General features: G+C 43.0%; 1 non-coding gene across 1 annotated transcript; it reads left to right on the plus strand.

The window, feature by feature from the left end:
• The first annotated feature begins 7,691 nt into the window (after positions 1–7,691).
• On the plus strand, positions 7,692–7,764 carry TRNAG-CCC (transfer RNA glycine (anticodon CCC)). The gene has a single exon. It is a non-coding gene; the product is annotated as a tRNA-Gly (tRNA).
• The last annotated feature ends 3,449 nt before the right edge of the window (positions 7,765–11,213 follow it).

Genomic DNA, 11,213 nt, shown 5'->3' on the forward strand with positions numbered 1-11,213 from the left:
GAAGATGCATTTCTAAGAGGAAGAATCTTCATCGCCTCTTTCCTGTGTATGTGAACATTTATTCCTTGTCTTTCTATGGATGGATTGTTCACCTGATTAGGGCAAATGTTGATACGGAATGAGGTAAACAGTCATTCTGTGCACTTGAAAATTAAATGTGGAAAAAAGTGAATCTGGTCTCATATGGGATATCCATGAGTCTTTGCTCTAACACCCACGCTGTAAATCAGTAAAGTTACTCAATAAAAGTAATCTGAAATAGAAATCAAAGTGTGTGGGACACAGCGACACCCCCAGATCATCCTGTAGGGGGAGCTGTACTCTGGACGTCAGACGACAGAAATTTTCAGTAGTCTTCACCCCATGAGATTGTTAACTTTATCAATACCTGAAGAAGCTCTTCAATTCGGGATCTTACAATAACATAAAAAGGTTGATAGAGAATGGCTGGACCACACAATTGAGAGAATCCATTGGCTCAAACATGAGTTTCTATACTGCAAATACCTTATAGCCTGGCTCTGACATGAACCTCCATTTATTTCCTCAAGAAGAAGCTGGCGCACCCTCAGTGGGCGTGTCCGTTGATCGAGCCTGGATCCCCTGGCTGCCTCGGTCCTTTCCTGGCTCCCTCTCTGCAACTTCCTGTGATCTGTTCTGACACCAGCCACAGAAACGGTCTCTCTGTGCTTGCCCAGAGTTCTAAAGAGTTGAGGTTTGCTAGCGTTTGGAAGCCCATACCCCTCCCTGTGAGGTTCTCCCCACTGCTCTGCCCTGCAGTTCTCTGGTCTGTTTTATCCCAGGATCCCTCAGAGCCATGGGGTAGAAGCTGGATGTAGTGAGGATATCATTCAATTTCAGTGTTAACAGAGCAGCATCCTGCTTGAATTGCACCTGAAAAATCCTCTCCTGCAAAAGGGGAGTTATGGACTCTGGGATTCATTCAGTTATGTATCCATCTATCCATCCATTGGTCTTTTTTTTCTCACAGTAGCCAAAGCAATCAAAAGCAGAAATTTGAGGACTTCTGTGGTGGTACACTGGATAAGAATCCACTTGCCAACACAGGGGGCATGGGTTTGATCCCTGGTGTGGGAAGATCCCATACGTGGTGGAGCAACTAAGTCTGTGCGCCACAACTATTGAGCCTGTGCTCTAGCGCCGGTGAGCCGCCACTACGGAGACCTGTGCGCCCTAGAGCCTGTCCTCCGCAACAAGAGAAGACACCACAGTGCGAAGCCTACGCACCGCAATGAAGAATCGTCTCCACTCGCCACAACTAGAGAAAGCCCTCGAACAACAAGAAAGACCCAGCGCAGACAAATAGAAAATAAAAATAAATGAATAAATAAAATCCTCCACCTCTCATTAAAAAAAAAAATCTGATTGTGTCATTTTCCTGAGCAAAATCTCCCCAAAGTTCCATTGTCCTTAGAACCAACCCCTTGTTTATCTTGGGCAGCATGTCACTCCTTCATTCGCCAAGTACTCATCGTGTGTTCTGTGCTCTGTGCAGGGCCAGGTTTGGATGCTTGGGATGGATCAGTAAAACAAGCAAATGAGATTTCTTGCATTCTGGCAAGGGGAGTTGGTTAAAAAAAAAAAAGCTACATAAGTAACCTATAGCTTGTTAGAAGGGGATGAGCATTATAAAAAAAGGTGGGGGGAGGGGGCGGGAACACTGGGCTTCCCAGGTGGCGCTAGTGGTAAAGAACCCACCAATGCAGGAGATGTAAGAGACACAGGTTTGATCCCTGGGTTGGGAAGATCCCCTGGAGGAGGGCACAGCAACCTACTCCAGTATTCTTGCCTAGAGAATCCCAAGAACAGAGGAGCCTGGAGGGCTATAGTCCATAGGGTCTCAAAGAGTCAGACACGACTGGAGCGACTTAGCATGCATGCACCCAGTGAAGGTGTGGGAGTGAGTTGCTTTTTAAATTAAGCCCCCTCGCTTGTCTCCTACCCGCAAGCCTCCTCATGCACTGACTACCAAGGCTCTGCCTCAGGACCTTTGCACAAGCTCTTCTGTGTCTCACTCCTTTCCCCTATGCCCAGGTTGCTCCTCCCTTCCGTCAGTTCTCTGCTCAGATGCCGTCTCCTCTGAGAGGACTTTCTAGTTGCTATATCTAAAGTCCCAACCCCAGTGCCTTCTATTCTCTTACCTTTCTCTGGTTTTCTTTGTGATACCCCATTTTATCTAATTTGTATAGGTTTATTTATCTGTTGTCTCTCCCCATGCAGCAGAACAGAAGAACCATGAGGTCAGGTATTTTGTATAAATTTTCTACTTTTTTTTTTTTTTAATCACCACCATCTAGTATTTATTCCTTGCTAGGTTCTGAGCTGCTGCAATCTGTTCAGTTAAGTTTAGTGGCTCAGTTGTGTCGGACTCTTTGCAATCCCATGGACTGCAGCAGGCCAGGCTTCCCTGTCCATCACCACCTGCTGGAGCTTACTCAAACTCATGTCCATCGATTGGTGATGCCATCCAACCATCTCATCCTGTGTCGTCCCCTTCTCCTTCTGCCTTCCATCTTTTCCAGCATCAGGGTCGTTTCAAATGAGTCAGTTCTTCGCAACAGGTAGGCAAAGTACTGAACTTTCAGCTTCAGCATCAGTCCTTCCAATGACTGTTCAGAACTGATTTCCTTTAGGATGGACTGGTTGAATGTCCTTGCAGTCCAAGGGACTCTCAAGAGTCTTCTCCAACACCACGGTTCAAAAGCATCAATTCTTCAGCACTCAGCTTTCTTTACAGTTCAACTCTTACATCCATACGTGACTACTGGAAAAACCATTAACTTTGACTAGACGGAACTTTGTTGGCAAAGTAATGTCTCTGCTTTTTAATATGCTGTCTGGGTTGGTCATAACTTTTCTTCCAAGGAGTGAGTATTTTAATTTCATGGCCGCAGTCACCATTTGCAGTGATTTTGGAGCCCCAGAAATAAAGTCTCTCACTGTTCCAATTGTTTCCCTGTCTATTTGCCATGAAGTGATGGGACCGGATGCCATGATCTTAGTTTTCTAAATGTTGAGCTTTAAGCCAACTTTTTCATTCTCCTCTTTCACTTTCATCAAGAGGCTCTTTAGTTCTTCTTCGCTTTCTACCATAAGGGTGGTGTCATCTGCATATCTAAGGTTATTGATATTTCTCCCAGCAATCTTGATTCCAGCTTGTGCTTCATCTAGCCTTGCATTTCACATGATGTACTCTGAATATAAGTTAAATAAGCAGGGTGACAATATACAGCCTTGACATACTCCTTTCCTAATTTGGAAATAGTCCGTTGTTCCATGTCCCGTTCTAACTGTTGCTTCTTGACCTGCATACAGATTTCTCAGGAGGCAGATCAGGTGTCCTAGTATTTCCATCTCTTGAAGAATTTTCCACAGTTTGTTGTGATCTACACAGTCAAATGCTTTGGCATAGTCAGTAAAGCAGTAGTAGATGTTTTTCTGGAACTCTCTTGCTTTTTTGATGATCCAATGGATGTTGGCAATTTGATCTCTGGTTCCGCTGCCTTTTCTAAATCCAACTTGAACATCTGGAAGTTCATGATTCATGTATGGTTGAAGCCTGGCTTGGAGAATTGTGAGCATTACTCTGCTAGTGTGAGATGAGTGCAACTGTGAGGTAGTTTGAACAGTCCTTGGCATTGCCTTTCTTTGGGATTGGAATGAAAACTGACCTTTTCCAGTCCTGTGGCCACTGCTGAGTTTTCCAAATTTGCTGGCGTATTGAGTGCAGCACTTTCACAGCATCATCTTGTAGGATTTGAAAGAGCTCAACTGGAATTCCATCACCTCCACTAGCTTTGTTCATAGTGATGCTTCCTAAGGCCCACATGACTCACATTCCAGGATGTCTGGTTCCAGGTGAGTGTGAGTGATCACACCATCATGATTATCTGGGTTGTGAAGATCTTTTTTGTACAGTTCTTCTGTGTATTCTTGCCACCTCTTCTTAATATCTTCTGCTTCTGTTAGGTCCATACCATTTCTGTCGTTTAGTGAGCCCATCTTTGCATGAAATGTTCCCTTGGTATCTCTAATTTTCTTGAAGAGATCTCTAGTCTTTCCCATTCTATTGTCTTCCTCTATTTCCTTGCATTGATCACTGAGGAAGGGTTTCTTATCTCTCCTTGCTATTCTTTGGAACTGTGCATTCAAATGAGTATATCTTTCCTTTTCTCCTTTGCCTTTTGTATATTTTATTTTCTTAGCTATTTGTAAGGCCTCCTCGGACAACCATTTTGCCTTTTTGCATTTCTTTTTCTTGGGGATGGTCTTCATCACTGCCTCCTGTACAATGTCCCCGATCTCCATCCATAGTTCTTCAGGCACTCTGTCTATCAGATCTAATCCCTTGAATATATTTGTCACTTCCACTGTATAATCATAAGGGATTGATTTAGGTCATACCTGAATGGTCTAGTGGTTTTCCCTACTTTGTTCAATTTAAGTCTGAATTTGGCAATAAGTAGTTCATGATCTGGGCCACAGTCAGCTCTTGATCTTATTTTTGCTGACTGTATAGAGCTTCTCCATCTTTGGCTGCAAAGAATATAATCAATCTGATTTTGGTATTGACCATCTAGTGCTGTCCATGTGTAGAGTCTTCTCTTGTGTTGTTGGAAGAGGGTGTTTGCTATGATTAGTGTGTTCTTTTGGCAAAACTCTGTTAGCCTTTGACCTGCTTCATTTTGTACTCCAAGGCCAAATTTGCCTGTTACTCCAGGTATCTCTTGACTTCCTACTTTTGCATTCCAGTCCCCTATAATGAAAAGGACATCTTTTTTTGGTGTTAGTTCTAGAAGGTCTTGTAGGTCTTCATAGAACTGTTCAACTTCAGCTTCTTCAGCATTATTCGTTGGGGCATAGACTTGAATTACTGTGATATTGAATGGTTTGCCTTGGAAACGAACAGAGATCATTCTGTCATTTTTGAGATTGCATCCAAGTACTGCATTTCGGACTCTCTTGTTGACTTTGATGGCTACTCCATTTCTTCTAAGGGATTCTTGCCCACAGGAGTAATTATAATGGTCATCTGAATTAAATTCACTCATTCCAGTCCATTTTAATTCACTGACTCCTAAAATGTCAACATTCACTCTTGCCATCTCCTGTTTGACCATTTCCAATTTGCCTTGATTCATGGACCTAACATTCCAGGTTCCTATGCAATATTGCTTTTTACAGCATTTGACTTACTTCCATCACTAGTTACATCCACAGCTGGGTGTTGTTTTTGCTTTGGCTCCGTCTCTTCATTCTTTCTGGAGTTATTTTTCCACTGATCTCCAGTAGCATATTGGGCACCTACCAACCTGGGGAGTTCATCTTTCAGTGTCCTATCTTTTTGCCTTTTTGTACTGTTCGTGAGGTTCTCAAGGCAAGAATACTGAAGTGGTTCTCCCTTCCCTTCTTCATTTTGCACTCTTTGATAATCTCTTTATGTACTTCAAACCTTTTCAGTCTTACCCCTCTGAGGTGGATTCTGTTGTTATCCTCATTTTATAGGGAGGTTGCTAAGGCTCAAGGTCACACCGTGGTTTGAGGCTGAGCCTAGACAGAAACCCAGCTCACCTGACTCCAGGCTTCTGTTCCTCACTCTCTCACAGTGCTGTCTGCTTCCAGAAGGCCCATCATTTGGAAGACAGGTTTCCATAGGCCCGGAGTCCAAGGCCCTTCCCAGCCCCTACTGAGATGCTTGGTTTCTGGGGTAGAGGATCATTTAGGCCAATATATTGGCCTAAACTATATATATGCATGTGTGCTTAGTTGCTTCAGACTTGTCCATCTCTTTGCGACCCTATAAGCTATAGCCTGCCAGGCTCCTCTGTCCATAGCATTCCCCAGGCAAGAATACTGGAATGAGTTTCAGGGAGAACTGGGTCTATCCCTGGGTTGGGAAGATCCCCCAGAGAAGGGCATGGCAGCCCACTCCAGTATTCTTGTCTGGGAAATGCCATGGACAGAGGAGCCTGCTGGGCTATACAGTCCATGGTGTCATAAAAGAGTAGGACATGACTCAACACAACAATATGTAGATGTGTTTTTGTATGTGTGTGTGTATATGTGTGTGTATATATATATGTGTGTGTGTATATATATATGTGTGTGTGTATATATATATATATTCCTCCAAGTTTGCCCCACATCTCTACCATGTCTCTCTCTCCTGTTGATAAGCTCAGGCAGATAGTAGGAACACCTCAGGCTTCATTCTTCTTCCTGTCCTAAGGCTCAGAAAGAGCCAGCTGGAATCTACCTGCTCTGGGCTTGCTTCCATCAGCCTGGGCCCCACAGGGTGAGGGGTTCCTGCTAAGCCCACAAGCTTTAGGGGCCCCAGAGTTCCTCTTACGTACACTTGTTTGTTGACATAGGACCTTCTGAGCTATATTTTTCCTCCCATGGAAATTTCTCTGCTGCTGCTACTGCTGCTAAGTCGCTTCAGTAGTGTCTGACTCTGTGCGACCCCAGAGACGGCAGCCCACCAGGCTTCCCTGTCCCTGGGATTCTCCAGGCAAGAACACTGGAGTGGGTTGCCATTTCCTTCTCCAGTGCATGAAAGTGAAAAGTGAAAGTGAAGTCGCTCAGTCGCTCTTAGCGACCCCATGGACTGCAGTCTACCAGGCTCCTCCATCCATGGGATTTTCCAGGCAAGAGTACTGGAGTGGGGTGCCATTGCCTTCTCTGGGAAATTTCTCTAGTGCTTCTAAATTATGCATCTTGGAGACGCTGTTTTGTCCTCTATCAGAGCTCCTTTATAGGGGTGGGGGTACCGATGGGAAGAAGGCCTTGACCTCTGCCCTAAAGGTGAGAGAGTCTGACCCTACACAAAGCAACATGCATTTGGACTTAGTTTTCATTTCGACAAAGAGGTGATGATTTTCCGAAGTGACATATAATCATTAACGTCCTAGTTGGATTGGAAAATGGATCTCTTTTTGCAGCTTCTGTGCTTAAACCACTTCATCACACTGTTGTCTTCGGTAATTTCAATGAGAGTAGAGATTGTCTAGCAGAGTATCACATCTCCAATAATACGGTGGCTGGGTAAAGGACGGGGGAGGAGAAGGAATTATATGAATCATATTCTGTTTCCTAGAATATCTGGTTTGCATGTCTATGGGGGAGCAAGGCTGGTCGATGATTCAACATCTACTTAATGCATTCTGACCTTCTGTGGTACAGAGTTCTGTAATAGGTGACACCAGTGTGTAAAATCGAATTTTTTTTTTTGGTAAATATAGTTATTCATTTACTTTATTTGGCTGCACTGGATCTTGGTTTCAACACACAGAATCTTTGGTTGCAACGTGTGAACTCTCAGCTGTGGCATATGGGATCCAGTTCCCTGACCAAGGATCAAACCCAGGGCCCCTGCATGGGGAGCCTGGACTCTTAGCCACTGGACCACCAGGGAGGTCCCTAAAATCTACATTCTTAGCCACAAGGACATCGTTTGACTGCAGTACTGCTTCAGGGACCTAAGATTTGTATTCTGAAATAGAGCTCCTGAAAAGATCTGGTTTGGTCCTAAGAAGAACCTTCTGTTATTGAATATGAAACCCCTATTGTCTATTTTGTAGGAAGGAGATGACTCTGTTTATGGTTCTTTGTCTACCTCTGCTGAGTGTGTGTGCATATGGCTAGTTGGGCAAAATTCAAAATCAGGGACTTCCCTGGTGGTCCAGTGGCTAAGACTCTGCACTCCCAGTGCAGGGGGCCCAGGTTCAATCCCTGGTCAGGGAACTAGAGCCCACATGCTGCAACTAAAAATCCTGGATGCCACAACTAAGACTCAGCACAGCCAAATGAATAAATAAATGAAAATGAATTTAAAAAATGTTTAAAACCAGAAGATTCCATCTGCAAGTCCCAGGGTCCTTTGAGAGCCCAAGCAAAGGAAAAACTCAAGCGTGGTACCAGTTTATGCTCTTAAAGGATTCAAGTCTTCTGCTCTAATGGCTTCTATGACAGCGAGAATGAAACAGGAAAGTGTTAGTTGAAGATCACGGAGCCTACTGATTCTTGGAAGAAATTATTGTGATACATTAAGGATCAGGCTAGTTCAGGGAATTCCCTGAAGGTCCAGTGGTTAGGACTCGACCTTTTAATGCTAAGGGTCTGGATTCAATACCTGGTTGGGGAACTAAAATCCTGCAAGCCTGCAAGCTGTGCTTTGAGGAAAACAAAAGGATCAGGCTAGCTTAAGCGTTGTGAGCACTGCACGTTGGATCATATTGATGGCTACTGCTTTCACCCCATGGATTCCCAACAAAAGCTTATAATTGAAATGGACATAAAAAGCAGTGCCATGTGAATTTTACAAAGCAGCTAATTTGATGTGAAATGGAAATACTTTGAAACTAAAGAGAGAACATAAAAGTCCATTCAATAAATACATCAGATAATAAAATAGATAATTTCCAGTAACCATTAGGGAGCAATGCTGAAAGAAAAATGAGATGAAGGAGGAAATATTGGATGGAGTCACAGATGTTCTGTTAAGCACTGTGCTATATAGATGATGAAACTGGACTTGATCAGCCAGATCTAATATCAACAAATTCAATGAAAGATAAATGTAAAGTCCTTTGGTTTGTCAAATAAAAGTCAGCCGCAGAGGTACAGGGTAGGGGGGATTTAACTTGGCTGCACCTGTGCGTTAGCTTTTAGTGGCTGACCAGAGATAGTGTTCAGAAGGAATCTGAGGGGTGGGATGGGGAGGGATATGGGAGGGAAGTTCAAGAGGGAGGGGATATATGTATACCTATGGCTGATTTATGTTGAGGTTTGACAGAAAACAACAAAATTCTGTAAAACCATTATCCTTCAAGTAAAAAATAAGTAAACTTAATTAAAAAAAAGAAGGACTCTGAGGACACTGCCGAATTCCAGGGAACAGTGTGCCACGCCGATCAGCACTGTCTGGTGTAGACGCAGGGAGTACGTAGGCAGCGAGTAGCGTTACATAAAATCATCTCTGCACTTGAGTGCAAGGAAGGTTCGAATGTGTCCACAACATGAGTGCCGCAAATCATTTGTCTGTGTTAGAGGATATATAGAGGAAGGAGGTGAGGTGATCCCCGCAAGGGTGCTGTGCTCAGTACTGGGTGCTGGACTTTGTGAGGGACATTGATGGACTCCCTAGAGAGTGTGGAACCAGGGCACCTGGGGTGGGGAAGTGATCTGAAACCACGTCGGAGAAGAACGACTGAAGTGCTAGGGAACGTCTGGGTATGAAAAGAGTTGAGAGGATCACTTACTGCTCTGATTAGAAGAATAGATAGTTAGATACAGATATGTAGACATGTATAGATATCTATATAGACATAACTATAACTGCCATGTTGAAGAAGAACTAGGTTTATTCAGAAGGCAGAAAGAGGACCAACAAGTTGAAGTTATAAGGACTCAGATTTCCACTTAATTTTTTTTTAAATTTTATTTTATTTTTAAACTTTACATAATTGTATTAGTTTTGCCAAATATCCAAAGGAATCCGCCACAGGTATACATGTGTTCCCCATCCTGAACCCTCCTCCCTCCTCCCTCCCCATACCATCCCTCTGGGTCGTCCCAGTGCACTAGCCCCAAGCATCCAGTATCGTATATCGAACCTGGACTGGCAACTCGTTTCTTACATGATATTTTACATGTTTCAATGTCATTCTCCCAAATCTTCCCACCCTCTCCCTCTCCCACAGAGTCCATAAGACTGTTCTATACATCAGTGTCTCTTTTGCTGTCTCGTACACAGGGTTATTGTTTCCATCTTTCTAAATTCCATATATATGCGTTAGTATACTGTATTTATGTTTTTCCTTAATTTAAGGAAAGATTCCTTAGTAATTTGGTTTTCTGCAATGAAATGGTGAGGCTCCTACTGGTGGAGATGTTTTAGCAGTGACCAGATGGGTTAAGAACTTCCCAGGTGTGCAATGGTAAGGAATCTACCCACTAATGCAGGAGATGCAGGAGACACAGGTTTGATTCCTGGGTGGAAAGTTAGTGAGCTTTTATTATTCCTGGAATAGGAAATGGTAACCCACTCCAGTATTCTTGCCTGGAAAATCCCATGGATAGTGGAGCCTGGTGGGCTACAGTCAGACACGACTTAGCAACTGAGCAGGCATGCAGATGGCTTAAATTGTCAATTTTTCAAGGATGTTATAGAACAGATCAGAAGTTTGAATGAAAGGATGTCTGAGTCCTCTAAGGTCCTCTGACTCTAAGACAAGGGAGATCGGGGAAATGAGAGATAGAGGGAAAGGCAGGCTGGCTCTGAATGTCCACCAGGAAGTAAGCTTACTTAAAGGTCTTAATTCCATTGCTCTGGCCTCAGAGACCCAGCACATCTTACCTGATCATCAGAAAGCCTAGCCCTGTTTGGGCTGGCCTGCCCTCCTACTCTGCAGCCTTGCTTATCTCAGCCACTGATGGGGCTAGTCTCCTTAGATGCCTGGTTCCCAACCCCAGGCTTACCCTGACCCTGACTTTGACCCAGGCCTTGCCGACTGCCCTGAGCTTTCTGTCCAGCAACTCTCTGACAGGAAATGGGCAGATGGGGCAATACGATAGAAGATGGGAAAGTCCTGACCTCTATTACAACTAGAAAGTTATTTAGTTTTTTAAAAAAGCACATCCAAGGTAATGTTTAATTAATGTGCTGTTTCTGAGATGAAAAGTGATTTCTAATAATGTTTCAGCCTTGACTTTGTCAATATTTTAACCAAAGACTTGGATAAATATAAATAAAGTTTACTTATGAAGTTTGTGGACAACATGAAGTCAAAGGGGACAATAAATATATGGGATCGAAATTCCAAAAGATCATATTGCCTGGCTAGGATAGCAAATAGATCTAAGAAAGAGAAATATAAAAGAGGTTAATATAAATTTTAACAGTGGAATTTGAAAGCCCAACTGAACAAAGTTGCATGGGAAAGACTTATAGACAGGCAGCTGTTTTGAGTAATTTGGAGCAGTATGGTCTAATAGAAAATTACAAGCCATAGATATAATTTTATATTTTCCAATAGATCTAATAATAAAAAGAATCAGACAAAATTAGTTTTGATAGTATGTTTTATTGAACCCAATTTATCAAAAATATCATTTCAACAACTAATCAATATAAAAATTATTGATACCTTTACATTTTTATACAAAATCTTTGAAATCCAATGTGCATTTTA

The sequence above is a fragment of the Bos mutus genome, chromosome 14, assembly GCF_027580195.1.
Source record: "Bos mutus isolate GX-2022 chromosome 14, NWIPB_WYAK_1.1, whole genome shotgun sequence".
In the NCBI taxonomy this organism is placed as follows: Eukaryota; Metazoa; Chordata; class Mammalia; order Artiodactyla; family Bovidae; genus Bos; species Bos mutus.